Source organism: Equus przewalskii, chromosome 3, assembly GCF_037783145.1.
Source record: "Equus przewalskii isolate Varuska chromosome 3, EquPr2, whole genome shotgun sequence".
NCBI classification, from domain to species: Eukaryota; Metazoa; Chordata; class Mammalia; order Perissodactyla; family Equidae; genus Equus; species Equus przewalskii.
In genome coordinates, this window is record NC_091833.1 from 21,438,252 (window position 1) to 21,458,849 (window position 20,598).

A 20,598-nucleotide genomic window follows, 5' to 3' on the forward strand; every position below is an offset into this window, starting at 1 on the left:
GGTGAATGAGAAGGGAAGAGGGTGGTGCTTTAGCTGTATCTGTAATATTTTATTCCCTTGAAACTAATAAAAACAAAAGCAAAAGAGTTCTGAAACAAATATGACAAACGGTTAACAGCTATTAAACCAGGGTCATATTAAATGACCCAGCTATTAAATTAGGGTCATATTGTTTTATGTGCTTTTCTATGTGCATAAAATATTGCATAATTTAAATTTTTTGAGTTATATAAAATAAAGACTTGAAACAAAAGAAAGTCAAAATAAAACAGCAGGGGTGAATGTAGAAAGAGGGAGAAGTCCCAGCCATGTTGCTTTGTTCTTCTCAGATTCCAGGATGATTGAACATATATGAGCCTCAGGGCTTGGCCTAATTGCCTCCTCCCAGAGTAAATAAATGTCCCAAAGCAAAGGCTAAAGGTAATCTCTTTGATTTGTCATATCCCAGAGATGGTTCTGATGAGGGAATCAATTCAGATGTTCTATTCCTAGCAATAGATTATTAAATGACTACACTCAGAGTAAAACTACCCTTATACCTTTATTTATTGCAGGGTTGGGGGGGGGGTGTTTTGCTGAATTTATCTAATAAAGTTAAATCAAGATAGTAGAAAATAAAATGTAATACAGCCTACTCATAAACAGCAAGAGAAAGCACAAAATGCTGAATAATAAACCTAAGAAGAAATACGAAAGACCTATATGGAGCAAAACTGTAAAACTTCACTGAAAATTATGAAGGGAAATCTAAACAAATAGAAAGATATTCTATTTTCTAGATAAGAATACTCAATATTTTACAGATATTAATTCTCTCCAAGTTTATCTATAACTTTAAATGAAATCCCAAGAAAATGGACCTTGATCAGCTAATTCTCAGATTCATCTGAAATAGAATTTCCAGGAAAACTTTTAAAGACAGGTGATCCATACCAGATACTTAAATACATTATAAAGCTTTAATAATTGAAACAGTATGGTGTTTACAGGAAATAGAATAATAGAATAGAGGGTCCAGAAACAGATTAATATATATAACATTTCAATATAATAAGTGTATTTCAAATTAGAAGAGGGAGTAAAAAATAATATAAATATGCATATATTATATATATGATTATACCTTAACTGTGACATTCACAAATATAAACCCAAAATGGATTAAAGAGCTAAATATAATGAACAACAAATTTATAAAACTATCAGAAGAGAATATAGGAAAATATTTTTCTATTTTATGGTGGGGAGGGTCTCAAGCTAAAAGCAATACCCAGAAGTCATAATTGAAACATACAGGTTGGATTTCATAAAAGTTGAGGCAAATTGGGAAAAAATATTTGCAACATGTATGATTAAAAAAGGGTTAATAATCAGAATATATAAAGAGAGCCTAAAAATAAGAAAAAGCCAATACAAAATGGGAAAAAGACACAAAAATACAAATGTAGAATAAGAACTAAAATGGCCAATATACATGTGAAAATATTCTCCATCGCATTAGCAATCAGGCAGAATGCAATTTGAAAAAAGAAAGTGAGATTTGCTAGTAGATTGGCCAACACTTTAAAGATAAATAATTCTTCATATTGGAAGGAGTCTAAGGAGATGGATACTCTCATACATACATTCCGTCTCTCTTCTATTTTCTCCCATGCTCACTCAGTCCTGCTGCACTGGGCTTCTTGCCTTTCCTAGTACACACCAACTATCTATCCACCTCAGTTACTTTCTCTTGCTCTTCCCTCTACCTCAAATCCTCTTTCCTCAGATATCTGTGAGGCTTGTTCCAGTATTTTCTTCAGGCTCTTCTCTGAGATTACCTCTTTAGCAAGCTATCTGTACCACCTAATTTAAATATGCAACCCACCCCATCACATCTAAGACCTCTTGACCTGCTTTATTTTCCTTCAAGTGTCAGATAGATGGTAGATGGGTAGGTAAATAAGGAGCCACTGCATAAACCTTTTGAATGAATGAAAAAATATGCCACTGGAAAGAGTGTAAATTGGTACAAATTTTTAGCACATTTCGCATTTAATTTAATGCTAAAATAGATAAAATGTGAGACTGATCCAGCATTTTCACTTCTAGGTATGTGTTCTTAAATATATTTGTGCACAAAGAGACATGTACGAGGATGAGCAAGTATGCTCAGTCCAATGTTGTTTTTAATAATAAAGAAGAACATAAATTCCACCAGTTGGGGAGAGAGTAAATAAAATATGGTATATTGATGCAACACAATACTATAGAGTTGTTATAAAGAATAAGATGGGTCTGTATTTACTCATATGGAAAGATATCCCAGTGTTATGATATTAAGTGGAATAAAGCTAGTCACTGAAAAATATCTAAAATATAATCTTATTTATGGAAAAATAATTCAGTATGTGTGGAGATAAACACATGCATACATATAAATATATAAATGCAAATTTAAGCTATAAAGGATATACACCAAATTCTTAATAATGTATTAACTTCTCTATGCGGAGAGGAGGAGTTTGAGTGTGGGAGAGCTGGTACAGAAGGATATTCTATATATTTCCATGTTGTTTTATTATCTTTTACAATGAGAATATGTTCATGTATTACATTTTTAATTAAAAAAATAAAATGTCTCCAAGGTTATCCTCTTCCAATGTCAGTCTCACTCATTTATATCCTGAAATGCTTTCTTGGGTGGCAGTGAATGAGATGAAGTAATGGCCAGTGTGCTGGGAATTGCGTTTAGAAGAGCATTGTGTTAGGGAACATTAGTCAGCCACGTGTGCCCCCATAGGAAAAAACGTTGAGAACTGTGTTCATGCCCCATTGTTTCATTTCCTCCAGCAGCATCTACAAACAAAAGAAGCCTCATGTTGCCTTTACTTTGGTCACAATGTGTCAAAAGTTCAGGATATATATACATTTTTTTTTTTTTGCAGTTTAGACACATTTCATACCTACAGAATAGCTCTCTGTGCTGTATTTATTTTAAATAAATAAATGCTTCCCTGCTAACATCAAATACAGTGAAATAAATTGCAGGGCTCAGGGTACATAAATGAGTATGCTGGCAGTCCCTTCTTATAACTCTCATGTATGGATCAGAAAATAGAAAATAATACACAGCACTCTGACCTCACCTTTGCAGGAATTTAAAAATCTTTCCTTAAGTGCATTCATTCTCAGTTGTTCTATTAGTTCTTTCCAATTTATATACAAGCCTGTTTGTGCTAACACATGATAATACACACACATGCATGTGTGTGCACACACACACACACTCACTCACACAGCCAGAATTGCCTGTCTCAATCCCAGGCTTTTTTCTGGATAAGCATTCCTTGACCTTGTGTCTTTTCACCATCGACATCCTTTTAATGACTACGAGGGTTACAACTCACTGACCCATGGGCCAGTGACAACCTTCTGGGGCAGATCTGTTTAAATCAGATCCCCTTTTCTTCCTCCTTTTCTCCTTGATTTGACAGGATTGAATTGAGTTGATAGGGCCTGAGAGAGAGGAAAGTGATTTCCATTCAGATATATTAATAATAGTGGATATAACTAAAATAATGATAACGATGACTAATATTATTGAGCACTTGCTATTTGCCAAGCACTATTCTAGGCACTTTATGGGTCTCATTTAATCTTCACAGCAACTTGACAATCCAGATAATATCATTAGTATTACAATGCCCATTTTACAAATGAGGAAAATAAGGTGTACAGAGATTACATAACTTTGCTCAAAGGTCGCACAGCTAATCAGTGACCTATATCTGTATCTCCAGACATACTGGGTTATTTTTCCATAAATAAGATTATATTTTAGATATTTCTCAGTGACTTGTTTTTTTCCATTTAACATGATAATATCAGGATATCTTTCCTTATGTGTACATGCAGACCCGTCTTCTTCTTCATAACAGCTGCATAGTATTGGGTTGCATAAATATACCATATTTTATTTAACCTCTGGCCACATCCCTCCACTACGATCTCCCTGCTAAAATCAAGCTTAACAGCCTGGGTGTATCTTTCCATGCCTTTCTCCTTATTTACACCAACATAAAGGTATACATGCACTTACATAGGGATCTTTTTTGTGTGTATGTGTGTGTGTGTGTGTGTAGTGGTTACATTTACCAGAATTCCTTCCCCACAATTCCTTTCCCTGTATGGTTCTGCCCTAGGATTGGCCACAGAGAAATTTGCATGAGATTTGGAAGGCAAAAATGAAGCAGCAGGAATGATTAAATAGGAAATGTAGGTATAGGGGGGTACTGTAGCAGCTTATACACATTTTGTGGATTTACTGGCTCTCCTTGTTGGCATTAGGCAGCAGTCAGGCCCACAGATTCTCCAGCTCCCACAGGATATCCTCCTTCAGCTTCTCCTACTCTTGGGTCAGCTACTTGTTCCACTCCATGACCAAGGGCATCAGCTTGTCCTGCAGGTCACCCACATCATCCAAGTTGGAGGTTGGGAGGAAATGAAATTGCTACTTGGGTTCCAGCTTGTCCTCCTAGGTTCCAATTTATCCTTGGAATGGCATGCCAATTCATGTCCATCTTTCCCTTCCAACTGCCTGCCCTGAAAACCTCAGGCCCAACACTGGATGCAGAAGCAACAGGCATATACTAAAGATTCAGCCAGCTCCAAGCTTGACCTTGCATGAGGTCAAATCTCTATAATAAATTCCTTATCCTGTATGACTCCTAGAAGTTCTGCTTCTCTGATCGAACCCTAATACAGTGTGTCTGTTTGTTTTTATCTGAATGGAATCAAATTATACATGTTGATCTTCAACTTGCTTTCTTCGCTGATAGATCATAGAGATTTTTACAAGTCAGTACGTCTCTCCCTAACTCCAATTCATTTCTCCTTATATATTTATATGCAATCACACAAAAATATAAATATATATACATAGAATACATCATACATTCTAAGTTTGTTTAATGATTTATTTTTCTTTTTATCGTTTTCTTCTCCCCAACTCCTGCCTATGTCCCGCATCCACCCTCCAGACAACTTGCATTAAAAGCCGTATGTATCCTTCTGAATTTTCCTTTATGCTCATAGATCAATATATAAACTAGCGCAAACACTATTGCTTCAGTAAAGTATACTTTCCCCCACCAAAATGAGCTATAAATTTCTCATATGTTAAATTCTCATATATATTATGATCTATTTCTGAATTTTCTATTCTGTCAATTGACTTATTTGTTTTTATACTGATACTATATTGATTTGATTACAAAAGCTGTGTGGTATGTTCTTATATATAGTAAAGGACCCCTCCAATACACACACACTCTTCTTTTTCATATCTTTCTAAATTATTCTAGGACATTTATTCTTACATATAAATTTAAAAATAATAATAACTATATTTTTAAATTTCTGTTAGGGTCCTAATTGGAAATGTACTTTCTTTTATATTAATTTGAAAGAGTTACCATTTTATCATCTTTGATTTCCTACCCAAGAACATAAAATGCCTTTCCAATTGCTAAGATCTTTTTTTTTTTCTCTGCTCTATCTCCCCAAACCCCCACTCCCTGTACACAGTTGTATATCTTAGTTGCCCGTCATTCTAGTTGTGGGATTGCTAAGATCTTGTTTTATGGCTTCAGTAAGATTTTACAGTTTCCTTCACATATTGCTGTGCCTTATGTCAATTTATAGATTAAAAATGGAGTGAGTTTATCATACGAGCCAGTCTGAGGACTATAGCCCAGGAGATCAATCTCCACCAGGGAAGAAAGCACGCTGGAGAAACGAGGGATATAGCATGGTTATATACCATTTTGGAACAAGGAATATACATCAAACATAATAGAAATATATTTTTTCTTCTTTTACTACAGCGACAAGATATTTTGCTGCATACACAGCTGGTCAATCTGACCCTGGTTTTTAGGAAGGAATGCTTATCTTTAAAGAAATGCTGATATGGAAGAATGCTGATATCCCTACCTTTAAAGGCAGCATTCTTTGCTTTGGGATATTGTTTAATGTTTAAAGCAGATGTACAATGCATGCTAGGCATGTTTGACAGGTCACATCAGGCCATTCTGGAAAAACAAGTTCAGGCCGAATCAGTTTTAAACCAAAAGGTCTTTCTCATATATACCTCAATATATTAACTTTCCTTATTACTTTTCATTTATCCCATCAGTTTCTTTGTAATTTTATTCCTAGTTATTTTATAGTTTTTGTCACTGTTGTGAACAAAATACTATTATTTTTCCATTTTTATTTCTAGGTCCATATTGCTAAAATACAGAAAACGTTTATTTTTAACATTTATCTTGTATCCAGCCCCCTTAACAGATCATTTTATTAATTCTATCAGTCAGAATTTAGTCAGAGAAGCAGAACAACTAGTATCATGAAATGGAGTTTAATTATAGGAACAAGACCTTATGTAATTGTGGGAGATGTCAGGAAGTAATGATCCCAAAGGGGAAGTTGAAGGATCAGAGAAAGTCACTACCCAGCTTTCTTAAATGTGTGTTCATGGAAATCTGGAAAACTAGATGCATCCAGGTGCCAGAGAAGGAAGATGAAGAGGAATTGGCAGAATAGTTTCTGGAAAGCTGGTACCTCTGCACAGCTCCAACTCGATGGTTTTCAGTCAAGCATGTGGTGGAGGGTCTGGGGCTACTTTTGTCCACAGGTCTAGCAGCCAGGAAGTAGAGTTGGATGTGGAGTAGGGAAAAACAATGACAAACTGGAATTCACTTGGTACCTCCTCATCTGTCCTTCACCATACCTGACTCAGAAGATCTTCAGAGATAATGGCTACTACTCCACTGCTACCTCCCAAGTCTGATGTGACCTTCGATTTTGGCCAACTCTTGCACAAAATCACAAGGGGAAAGACTTCCGGAAAACATAGTCCCCTTTGTAATCTCATTAACATTAGAACAATCCAGCATACCTGTCTTCCAAAGCCTATGCATATTATGTACTTTTCCTGGCTCCTCCCAGTCTCTAGAATCTCCAAGACAATGTTAAAATCATAATTACTATCAATGGACCTTCCTAAATAGTTCCTGATTTTAATTGAAATGGTTTGAGACTTTTGTTATTTAGAATAACATTTTCTGTTGGTTTCTGGAAAATCACCTTCACAGTAGTTAAGTAGATTCCTTTTACTTATTATTGAATAGGATTGACTTTTGAATTGTATTAAATGCCTTTTCAACATCTACTGATACAATAATTTTGTTTTTCCTTTTGGATTTGGTGATGTAATGAGTTATGTTGATAGGCTTCCTGATATCAATATACTCTTTTATTCCTGGAATAAACCCTTCTTGTCATACCATGATATTATTGTGATACACTGTAGGATCTCTTTTGTTACTACCTTATAAGTTTTGCTTATACATTAAAAAATGAGATTACGTTTTATAGACTCATCTGTGTGAATTGTAGAGTACTTTTCTGGGAGACTTTACAATGAAGACTCGATAATTTGAATAGGTCGTCTGAGGCATTAATAGGTGACCAGCAGGATAAGTAAAGAAGAGGAATTCAATGCTCACTGTCATGACAACTTTCCCATTGGTTGACCTCTGGGTCCTGAGATAAATTACTCACTGCACAACTGATCTGCAGTCTCATATCTTTCTTTTCAGCATGTTTATTATTTCATTACGTACTCATTAATGGGAAGGACCATCTGCTATGACGTTTTCATATAACAGATTTAATTAGTCCTTCATTTGGTGCTGAGAAGATAGAGGAAGGGATTCAATATAAAATGCTCTTCTATTTTCTCTGAATTCAGTAGAAAATAAGCACTATTTTCTAGTCATTCTCTCAACAAAATTAATATTTACACAATGTTAAAAACATAACTTTGATTCCATAAAAACCTCACTAGGAATCCAAGCTTTTTCATATATGTCAACCACAGTGATTTCAATAAGTTTGTATCAAGTTCATTCCATGAGCCTGATGTTGTCATTCAATAAAAAATCCAATCTGCTACTTCACATGTCCTCTGAATATGTAGATTTCTTACTTGAATTACTAAAAGAAAGCAGGGATCTGTGTACATTTATAATTCGTACAGTCTGTTTGCTACGAGGGAAAAAGAAAAGGTTGCCTCAGTACTTCCTACTTGCCTTCCTATAGGAGACAAGCAGATATACACTTATGGGGCTATCACCTCGCTCGTGTTGGAAGAGCTCAGAAACAGAGCAAGGACTTTTAGGGGTCAAAGAATCCATAAAGGCAAATTGGTCTGTGCCTGCCTCAAGCTGTGGCGTTAATATTAGTAGACAGGATGCTGCAGAAATGTGAGGGAGAAAACTATAAAAAGTTATATTTAAATTGCTCTGAAGCTTGAATTTGAGCCCTTTTCCATTATTCCAGAATCATTACTAATATGAGAAAAGCAGAGAGACCCAAGCTCAATGAAAAGCCGTAGGAAACTACAGAACACATGAAATTCCCAGCTGGTGAATAAAATCTATCATGTTGACAAAACAGTGTGAGTGAAAATCTTTTAAACATGCATCAGCTGCAGGGGCTGAATGTTGAGAAATACAAGATTAAGACGATGCTAGGGAGAACTGGGGGTCACTCATGCTCACCCCTCCAAGAAAAGCCTGCCTGGGCTGTATTGAGTCACACACCATTAGGGTGATAAGGCAAGCTCAGCTGCTTGAGACACATCATTCCTATAATGTACAGATCAAAAAATGTGGCAGAGATGTTATGGCTCAGCTCTCTGAATCAAGAAATCTCTAAAATGAAGATTCGATATTAAATAGTTCTATTTCTTTATCATTAGAGTTATAACAATTCTAAGTGTTAAATTTCTTTAAATATATTGTCCTTCATACCAAGCTGGCAACACCATAAAGAGAATAACTGGGGCAGATTATTTAACAAATATTTATTGATCACCTACTATGTGCAAAACTGCAAAGATAAATCAGACATGGTCCTGGACTTCCAGGAGCAAAAGTTCATGTTCTAGTGAGGGAAGTAGACATACATAAATAACTTTAACACCAAGCCAACTGTAACAAAAGTAATAATACAGGAGTAGAATTCTATCAGGGTGTGTGGAGGGAGGAGGAGGAGGAGGAAGGATGAATAAAGACAATAGTTGGGAAAAGATAGCTTATAAAACATTCCAGTGTGGTCCAAGAGTTCTCATTCTGACTGGATTACTAACAAGTTGCACGACCCTCAGCAGGTCTCTGGGCTTTCATTTTCTCATCTGTAAAATGAAGAGGTTATTTTGTAATGATCTCTCAGGTCCCCCTTCAGAACAAAGCCTCTTTAATTTTATTATCCTAGTCACATAGAATGGCAAGAGTAAAACTTTTCTCAAAAAAAGGCTTACAAAAACATTTTGCTATAAGATAGTTTTAGTAGTAGAGCATCTTACATTTACTTTGTACTGTGTGTTTCTTCCTCTCCAAGTCTGTATCAAGGCATTGGGAAGTCAAAAGGGATCCTCTCTCAAAGGAGCATATAGACTCTGTGATAAGAAATGTTAAAATATAGAAAAGTACAAAGAATAATATAACAATCACCTATAGTCCACATTAAAAAATAAAATAAAATATTAATCAAAAAGCCGAAGTCCCCATAACCACCATCCCTCTGTCCAGTTCTCTTCTTCTCACTCTTCAAAGCAACAACTATAATTTGCTTTAAATCTGTGCTCCAAATTCATTTTTCATACCTTAACATACATTTGTATGCACAAATTCATCAGCAATACATAGATTATTCGCTATGTTTAAAAATATTCTGTATATAATATACTCCATTATTTTGCTTCTTTTACTACTCAGTTTTGGTTTTGGACCTACATTTAACAGTTTATTCTTTTTCATTGCAATATAAAGTTCTATCATATAATTTTCCCTTTTTTAATGGATTTTTGGATTATTTTCAAATGTCTAACAATCAATGCTGCAGTGAACATATATACATGTCTCCTTCCGCACGTATATGAAAGTTTCTCTTGGACATATATCCTGAAATAGAATGGACTGTTATGGGGATGTACATTTCCAAATTTTATTAAATATTGCCTTATGCATTCCAAAGTGGTTGTACCAATTTACACTCCCACCAGAGATGCATGAAGTCTCCACATTCTTACCAACATTTGATGTTGTCTGACATTTAAATTTCTGACAGTCTGGATGAAAATGGTATCACATTATTGTTTTATTAGTGAAACCATTTTTTGGAGTGTGCTTATTGGTGAAGCAGGTTTACTCTTCTGTGTGCTCCTGCTTCACTCCTTTTGCCATTCTGCTATTGGGTTTTTTCCTACTCATTAATGTATAGGAGTTATATATACATCTATATATACTCTAGTACCAAGCCTTTACTTTTTTATTTAGGGTGCAAATATCTTCTTGTCTAGATCTAGTCACAGATGTAGTAACTTTAAAATTTTTTTGTTGTATAGAAGTTTTGATTTTCAAGTGTTATGTTTGACCTTATTTAAGAAAGCCTTCCTTATATTGAAGTTACTCTAGTAGTTTGAGTTTATTTCCCTTTAGGTCTTTAGTCCATCTGGAAAATATTTTGTGTAGGCATTGAGGTAAGGAATCTATTTTTATTTTTTTCCATATGAATAGGCAGTTGTCCCAAACCATTTATTGAATAACCTATTCTTTCACTCAAAGATTTGTGAAGTTACTTCCTTCAAATACCAAGTTTTTCATGTTTGGGTCTGTCTCTGGGCTCTTTATACTGATCTGTTATTCTAGCTGACTCAATTATATTTTTTTGATTCATTAAGTAATTGATTATATTTAGTAAAAGGAAACTAGTTTAATGAATATGTTCATTTCCAATATCTCAGTCCAAGGGTTTTTCCTCCACTCTGCTCTTCTGGGTATCCAAATGGTTCCAGAGACTACCAGGGAGAGATGTCCTCACGAAGTAGGCAAATGATAGCACAGCAAAGACTGTAGCAGAGGTGGGGCATTGGGCTCACTCTCAACATGGCTAGGTGGCCAGTAGGCAAGTTCAAACTGGAGACTGGACAATTTGAGGACAAGATTTCTGATCTAAAGGAATTCTGGGCATTTCCAGTGTGCCACTGTGGGATTCTTCTTGGGCTTTTCCCTGGCAGCTCCTGGTCAGTGGACCAACCTCAAACCGCTCTCCTGGTTAGGCATCTTCGGGATGACCTCTCTTTCTACCTTCTTTTTAGTCTACACTACTTCCTTATCATATTACCCTTTTATCCTCTCTCCACAAGTCCTACTCTCTTGTTCTCGTTTGCAGTAGTCCTCGATGGACAGTTAGAAGGAAAGTCAGAAATAGAGCTTCGAATAACCAAATCTCTAACAACAAAGCTGTTTTCCTCTTCTTTGAGGACAAGGAAGAACTTTCCAGGAACAAAACTGCCTGATCGCCACTCCCTGGGGAGGAGGCAAGTTTTCCTGGGGAAAATACGTGTGATAGAAAACATAGAGTGGCCATCTTGTTGTCTGGTGGAAATTTTTCTTTGTGATAAATGTGTTCCCGTTGTGCTAGAATTGAGGCAGTATTATAACTTTGTTTCACTCACCATTTCTTACAGCATTGTTGAATCTACCCTATCTTCTACCTTCTTTTTCTCCACATTGTCTTAATTGGCTTTGTAGAAAATTTCTTCTGATGAAGCAATTTGAGCTCAACAGCATACACAAACACATAAAAAGTCACTTCAAACAATTAAAGAAAAAGCACTTTAAGACCTCTTGATAGTTTTTTCAAAACATACTTGTTTTGTTTTGTTTTCCATGTTTGATTTCTAACCCAAATTCAAATTTGTTCATTAATTCAATAAACATTGAATTCTTGTTCAGGACAGTTTGCTAAGCACTGTGGGAGATATTAAATAAACAAGTTGCAGTCTCTACCTTTGTAGAATTTACCACTTATTGGGGAGGTAAAATTCTGGCTTCCATTATTTGTGTATTAGGGACCTAAGAGAAGCACAAACCAAGGAAGTTAAAAAAAAAAATACAAAACTTTGAATTGGAAAAATAAGTGAAAGTTTAATTTAAACTGGATGTTGGGGGATTTCAAAAAGCAGAAATGATGGAGGAAGAAATGGGATGAGCAAAGATATTGGCAGAGTAGAAGTGAAGGTGTTCAGGAAACAGAGAATATGGCAATTTGGAGGGTTGAGTTCTGAAGAGCAATAAAAGTTTAGGCCATTGGGTGGAAACCCTTGAATCCTTGTATTTAATTTGGAGCCAAGTGTAAATCCACAGAAATTGTAAGCAGGGAATGACAGGTTGGAACTGTGTTTTGGGAAGATTGATTGGAAGTGGTGCATTAAATGGTATGGAGGCAATTTGGGAAACTTCTTTTAGGGAAGTTTACAATGTTCTGTGTTTGAGATAATGAGGGTTAGCCAAATGATAACATAAGAACAGGGAAGAGAGGAGACAAGACTGAATGGGGACCTGTGCCATGGTGGCAGAAGTAATAAAGCATGATCCAATTAGCTGGTGGGCAAAAATCTTGGATTATAGTCCCAATTTAGTTATAATCTTTAGTTTATGAGTTTTCCTGGGGTCTACTCTGAACAAAGTGTGGTAGAAGACATAGTAGCCATCTTGTTGTCTGATAGAAATTTTTCTCCATGATGAGACTGAGGAGTGTTAAAGAATCTTTAGTAAAAGGAAACATGTTAGAGGGATTGAGAAACTTGGAATAAGAACTGCTTTGGATCCTAATCTAAAGCAAGATACATAACTTCTCTGACTTTTGTTCTCTTGTCTGTGAAACAGGAATAATGATACCTACTTCATAAATTCTTTGCAAGGGTTCAAGGTCTAATGACATCCTGCATATGAAGTATCAACACAGTAAGAGGCATATAGTAAGTGCTGAGTAGTGTTAATCACCCTTTCCTTTCCCTGGCTGCTATTTCCAACCTTTGGCAAAACTGATTTTTATTAGAATAACTTAAAGACTTGTACATGTATTCTCTGAGGTTATGTACATAGATTGGTCTTTTCTACCTTTCTTATTTTCACTCCATACTTCATTAGTTATTTTTATAAAGCATTACTTGGATGATTTAGAAAAGATACTTCAGTTGAAAAAATTTTTTCATTCCAAATAAAAAACTTCAAGTTGATGTGAGTAAAATAAATGTAAGAATGGGCTGCCCTGGTGACACAGTGGTTAAGTTTGCATGCCCCACTTCAGCAGTCTAGGGTTTGTGGGTTCGGATCCCGGGTGTGGACCTACACACCGCTCATCAAGCTGTGCTGTGGTGGCGTCCCACATACAAAATGGAGGAGGATTGGCACAGATGTTAGCACAGGGACAATCTTCTTCAAGCAAAAAGAGAAAGATTGGCAATAGATGTTAGCTCAGGGCCAGACTTCCTTACCACAAAATAAATAAATAAATATAAGAATGATCAAATTTTGAAAATAAAGTACATACCTCACTTTATACAATAAGCAAAATTTCTAAAATTCTAGATTAACTCAAATTTTCTAAGTTTAATTCTCAATTTCATCCTCATATTGATTTAAATCATAATTTCACCTTTATTTAATCAATCTTCTGTTGACCATGTCCCCTAATATATTAATTTCAGTTTAACCTTCCTATTATATAATTAATACTCTGTGTAAACAAATTTGAATGTATTTTAAAGAAAATCTGCTGTTTTATGTGTCTTATGAAACATATTTTACAAAAAATGTAAAAATAATTACAAAAAATTATTTTGTAAATTTTATGATGAAATTTGTATGATGTATTAGGTTCACCCATAGGAATGAAAAAATTAAGATACACAAAGCAACGTGAAGGAAAATCATTTTGAAGCAATAATTGTGTAATCAAGAAAATAAAAATTAACGTGAGTGGGCAAAATAGCCATTTGTCAAAAGACAGATTTTATTACCCAAAGACTCTCTATGAAATAATTATTCAAAGGACATACAGTAGCAAAACAAAATGAATATAAGAATGAGGAAGTCATGGAATACAAGAGACTTGTGGGCAAAAAGTTATTCAGACTCAGCCGTAAGTCCAATTTATTTCCTTATTCACAAGTAATTAATAAATCTTTTATCAGAGTAGGAGATTTTTTTAACACCTCTCTCAGAAGTCTATAGATAACATAGACAAAAACAAGTAAAAATAGAGAGGTTTGAATAACTCGACCCAATAGAATTCTCAAGATGACAGCTTTGTGGCTAGCCCAGATTAGAGCAAAAAGGCCAGATTAGAGCAAAAAGGCCAGAGGGCTCCAGAAGAGATGCCCCCTCAGAATGGAGCAGATTGGTCAGTTGACATATTTGGCCCATTTCAGAGGAGAATTACAGTTCTGACCAAGTTTGAAAGAAGAATAAATTATTGAAAACTAAGCAGGTGAAAAATCATGTAATTAGTCACCCTAGGGAAAACAAAAAGTTATAGAAAGAAGGAAATATAACCAGAGTATCCTATATGACTCAACCATGGATAATATTCCCATAGTTATAATAGTGTAAGCACTGAATAATGTTTTAGCAAGAAATTGTTCCATAACCATATTGAGAGGATGAGTAAAGGGAACTCATATGTATAAGGGGGTGTGTGTGCATGCACAGCATGTAGGACAAGTATAAGAGAACTAAATCCTCGTCTTCTACTCTACAAAGTCGGGATGTCATGCCTAAAATAGAAAACAACCAAGATATTGCAAATACCAGCATGCATTATTTGGAAATACAGATACAAATACCAGAAGAAACAGCTAAAATATTTCAAAGTAATTAATTCTGAGGAGTAGAACTTGGAGGTAAGGGAAGAAGGAATAGGGAGGGTGGTGCTGTTTTCTATTATAATTTATAGAATATTTTGGCTTTCAAAAAGCACCTACTTAAAAATGCTGTTGGCGGGGCGGCCCAGTGGCACATGGTTAAGTTTGCACATTCCACTTCTGTCGGTGGCCCAGTGTTCGCCGGTTTGGATCCCGGGTGTGGACCTATGCACCGCTTGTCAAGCCAGGCTGTGGTAGGCATCCCACGTGTAAAGTAGAGGAAGATGGGCATGGGTGTTAGCTCAGGGCCAGTCTTCCTCAGCAAAAAAGACAAGGATTGGGGGCAGATGTTAGCTCAGGGCTAATCTTCCTCAAAAAAAACACAACAAACAACAAAAAACAAAACAAAACAAAAAAGTGTTGTTAGGAACAAAAATTTAATTAATTAATTAATTAATTAAATCACTTTGAATCTGAAAAAGCAATTGACTAGTGACACCTAATCATCATAGAAAATGGTGTGTGATCAAATTAACTGAAGATCAAGGATGTACAAAGGACTCAGCACACAAAAGTGTAGTGAGGAGCTAAAGATCCATAAAGCAGCAAGTTTGTCTAACTGGACATGCCCATGATGTTTTTCTGTTACACCAAATATTTTTTAAATGTCTTCTTGCTGTGAATTAAAAATTATAAATTGTCAATGAAATGCTATTGCCAGTTAATATATTCTGATTGTATGTTAACTTCTCTAAGTCTTAGTTTCTCATAAAATGAGAATAATGATTTTCCCTTTCTATAAGGTTGTTGTGAGGATTAAATCAGATGATGCATGTGCAGTCTATTACTCTGCCTAGCACTCAGAAAGGGCTTGATGAATATTAGCTATTATCATTGTTTAATTGTAATAATATTGTTTTAATATTATAAGACTGTGTTTTCAATATAAAATACATTTTTATATTTTCAACAAACAAAAGTGATTTTTTGAATTTACGTCGTTACTTTGGACAATGTCTGCAATTGTTTGTTGACTTCACTTGCAGTTACTAATATTGACTAGTATAATTCAATCATTATGGGTGATGTTGGTGCCAAAGTAGTAATTCTAGGTGTTTTGATTAGATAATTGATCTAATCATGTGAGCAACACTGATAAGTGACTTACCATTATGAGTACTGACTGGATATTCTAACCTGTACTTAATCATGGATAAATAATTTCTGCTTCCCTCTTGTATGTGAGGCCTCTTCTCTGTGCTTTCTAGGTTCTAGAAAGGATGCAAAGACTTTGAAGCTGTAGGAGACTCTCATAGACATTCACAATGGCATCTCCCTAAAGGATTTGGAGGCTCTGCATCACCCAAAGAAAAAGCATGAGTGAGACTCAGGATGCAATTCCAGACAGGTGCCTCTCCTTATTCAAAATGTGTCAAGTTCAGGTGCCTATGATATGTTCAGATCTGTGCCAGCAACCAGGAGGACAGGGAGACTGGAAGGAAGAAACACAACAGTTGAGTGAGTACAAGTGTTGTCAGATAAGCCATAACATTTAATCCTGATAGTAATTGTTAGGCAAGGTTTGTTAGGTCCAATAAATGGCAGAAATATGGGTCAAATCCGGGTGCAAAGTTGATATTCTTTCCGCCATGGGTACTGCCTCTCATAACGGGCCTACCAATAAGTACCTTCCTGGAGGGTATTGCTGCTATATACCTATTCTCCTAGGCCTGTCAAATTTTCATCTATATGCATGTTATTCCCACCAAAATAAACATAATTTACCAAAAACTGAGCCTAAGTGATTTTGCTCAGTTACTCTATTGCAAGGGTTGGCAAACTTTTTCTGTAAAGGGACAGACAGTCAATATTTTAAACTCGGGAAACAAATGGACTTACATCAAACTAAAAATCTTCTACATAGCAAAGGAAACCATTGACAAAATGAAAAGACACCCTAACAATTGGGAGAAGATATTTACAAACCATATATCTTATAAGAGGTTAATATCCAAAATATATAAAGAACTCATACATCTCAACAACAAAACTAACGACCCAATTAAAAAATAGGCGAAAGATCTGAACAGACATTTCTCCAAAGAAGATATACAGATGGCCAACAGGCATATGAAAGGATATTCAACATCATTAACTATCAGGTAAATGCAAATCAAAACTACAATAAGATATCATCTCATTCCCATCAGAATGACTATAATTAACAAGACAGGAGACAAGTGTTGGAGAGGAAATGGAGAGAAGGGAACTCTCATACACTGCTGGTGGGAGTGCAAACTGGTGGAGGCACTACGGAAAACAGTATAGAAATTCCTCAAAAAATTAAGAATAGAATTACCATATGATCCAGCTATTCCACTGCTGGGTATTTATCCAAAGAACATGAAAACATGAATGCATAAAGATACATGCTCCCCTATGTTCATTGCAGCATTATTTACAATAGCCAAGACTTGGAAGCAACCTAGGTGCCCATCAAGGGACAAATGGATAAAGAAGATGTAGTATATATACACGATGAGATACCACTCAGCCATAAGAAATGATGACATATGGCCATTTGTGACAACATGGATGGACCTTGAGGGTCTTAGGCTAAGAGAAATAAGTCAGGAGAAAGTCAAATACCGTATGATCTCACTCGTAAGTAGAAGATAAAAACAACAACAAACAATCACAGAGATTGGATTGCTGGTTACCAGAGGGGAAGGGGGAGGGAAGAGGGTGAAAATGGTGATTAGGTGCATATGTATGGTGATGGATTGTAATTAGTCTTTGAGTGGCGAACATGATGTAATCTACAAAGGAATCGAATATAATGATGTACACCTGAAACTTATATAATGTTATAAACCAATGTTACCACAATAAAAAAAAAGACTGATGTCAAAAAATAAAAAAACGAAAATAAACTTGGGGATCATACAATCTCTGTTGCAACCACTCACTGTGACAGCCATAGACAGTATGTAAATGAATGGGTGGGCATGGCTACATTCCAATAAAACTTTATTTACAAAAACTGACAGAGGCCATCCAGTGGCATAGGGGGTAAGTTTGTGTGCTCTGCTTGGGCAGCCCAGGGATTATGGCTTCAGATACCAGGCACGAACCTACACCCTGCTCATCAAGCCATGTGTACACACCATTCATCAAGCCATGCTGTGGCAGCATCCCACTTACAAAATAGAGGAAGGTTGGCGCAGATGTTAGCTCAGCAACAATCTTCCTCACCAAAAAAACCCCAAGAAACAAAAAAACTAACAGTACACCAGATTTGGCCAACAGGCTGTAGTTTGGCCAAAGATAGTCATTGTTGACATAATTCTGCCTATATAGTTTCAGAGTATTCTATCTCCTGCAATTCTCAAAATCTCCTTAGTTCTGCCTCAATAGTGATTCTCTAGTGTCCTTCACTGTGGAAGCCCTCATGTTTTATTACGATTCAGCCTTGGAGAGAAGAGTTTGTGGCAAGGACGCAAGCCTGTGCCTATTACAGTGAAATATGTGTCCTTAGGAGAATATTTATAAAGGGCCTTAGAGAAGTCAGAGTTGGTGCCCCACTGCCTGTATCAGAGCCAGCCCCATGGTAGGAAATCTCATACAGAGGGTGGGCTCTAATTCCAGAGGATAAGAATCTGGCCTCCCATGGAGGTCTCTGTTGGAACTATTGATTACACAGTAGAACAAAATGAGATTGACAGCACTTGAGCCACCAGAATCCAAATTCTGTACAGGAAATTTTGTGCCAGTCAACTACACTGATATACCCTGCCACGCTAGCATGTTTCTTGGTTTTAAAGCCCCCACAACTCTACCAATTATTCATGTTGGCATGATTTTTCCACCATTCCTTGTTTTCTAGCATTTTTTGTTTTATGTGTATGTGTAGCTGCTTTAGTGATATTCTTCTATGTTTCTGACTTGGCTTGATCAGGGGGAGTAGACAAGTTATGGTTGGAATCTTAATGACCCGTCAAAACAGAGCATTTAAATCCTGTTCATGTTATTTTCTTTCCTTCCCATGGAACACATACAGCCAGAAAGACAAATAGGAGAAGCCCCTTGGTATTTTTCCCTTGTTTGTGTGATCCTAAGGGTTTTGATGAACTGGCCTTTGCAAGTTACGTTGAAGCTGTTCAAGCCAGCTTCAGCTGGATGTGACTTGTTTAATGATTTGGCAAGGATCCAAGCATCGGAAATCAAAACAAAACAAAAAAGAAAAAAACCTCAGATCAGATCAGCATACATCATAACAATATAATCATTCAGCTTCTTATCTGGTTACTTATTATAGGCTGTGCAGTGATAGAAATGGAAATAACTTACTCTGGCTACTCTGTGTTACTGTTAAATCATTTATGTGCTGTGAAAGGAATTGCAAGCTGTTGAGACTCAGAGATCCCCTAACTGCATTCTCCCGAGGAGTTCTCCACGACCATCCCTGGTTCTATTTCATATTCAAACATTTTCTTAGAGTGTGAGCTTCTATTATCCATGTTCAAATTCAGCAAGCCTTACTTGTCCAGATAGATCAGCCACCAAGAAATACAGTAATGTAAAATAAGGGTACTGCTGACATTTTTATGGTATATGATATATTATATAACATACTGTATTAAGCTCTTTATAATAATTTTTAATTTTTGAAATAGCTGATTCTTTGGGGACCATTTAATACATAATTCCATAGATTTTAGTGTTATCAGGTACCTTTCAAGTACCATTTTAACTGAGTTCTGATGCTTTTTGTCTCTGTCAGCTGTGAATCAAACAGGAGCCTGTCAAATCCTGTTAGGTGACAAATCATAGGCCAAGGAAAAATTGTTTCACAAGTCATGCACAAAGAAATAAGATTCCATCCCTGTCTTCAGGAAGCATACGGTTTAATAGGGAAAGAGAAAGTATGCAGAAAACTGCAAACAAAGTAAAAATTTTATAATTTAGTAACAGACAAAATGTCATAGGAGTTTGAGAGAGAGAATGGGTAATGATAATTATTACAGCAGCTACGTTTACTGAGCTACATTTACTATGTGCTAAGCACTGTTGTTGTTTTTTTTTATTTCATTGAGGTCGCATTGATTTATAACAAGCACTATTTTTTATACTTATATCTAAAAAAAAAAACCTTTGAGATATAATTCATTGTAGAGATGAGGAAAAGAGGCCCAAAGAAGTTGAATAACTTAGATAAGGTTTATAGCTATTAGGTGGTAAACCTGGGTTCAATAAACAAGACAATGAAATGTTGAAAGTGCATCTCAATCTGGAAAGATTGGACTGGGAAAGATTTAAACAGGAAGTCTAGTTAATGAAATATTGAAACAATCCATGAGAAATTGAGAGAGACTGGACCAGAGTAGTGGCAGTGGGGACAGCAAGGAGTAGAGGATAGAGGAGGGTGGGATTTCTATGAGATTTTTGGAAGAAAGAATCATAAATAGGATTTGGTTACTAATTTCATAATATGGAACATAGGAAAAGTGAGTCAAAGATGATTGTAGTGTTTTAAGCTAAAATGAATAGAAGTAAAGGGGAGGGATCTCAGCACGTTGATCTTAGCACACCCAGGGCACGCTGAGCACATTTCTCTTTTCCCAGCCCTCATCATATTTTATCTGTAACTATTTCTTTATGGGTCTCTCTCCTCCGTTAATTCTGAACTACTTACACCTCATGATTTATATAGGCCCAGCACCCAGGACAGTGCCCTAGACGTAGTTAAGTCTTCCATAAACATTCCTTTTGAATAAACTTCTAACATATTATATAGAAGTCCTCACTGAACAGCCAAATACAACTGTTTAGTGGGC

At 35.9% G+C, this 20,598-nt stretch overlaps 1 long non-coding RNA gene across 1 annotated transcript in view; it reads right to left on the bottom strand.

Moving 5' to 3' along the window:
* Nucleotides 1–5,517: 5,517 nt before the first annotated feature.
* The window catches only part of LOC139082468 (uncharacterized), a 119,700-nt gene continuing 104,619 nt past the window's right edge, over nt 5,518–20,598 (bottom strand). Inside the window, exons 3-4 of the long non-coding RNA XR_011538498.1 lie at nt 9,416–9,508; nt 5,518–9,244 (exon numbers count right to left, since the gene is read on the bottom strand). This is a non-coding gene — a long non-coding RNA (uncharacterized lncRNA). The remainder of the gene's footprint in view (nt 9,245–9,415; nt 9,509–20,598) is intronic.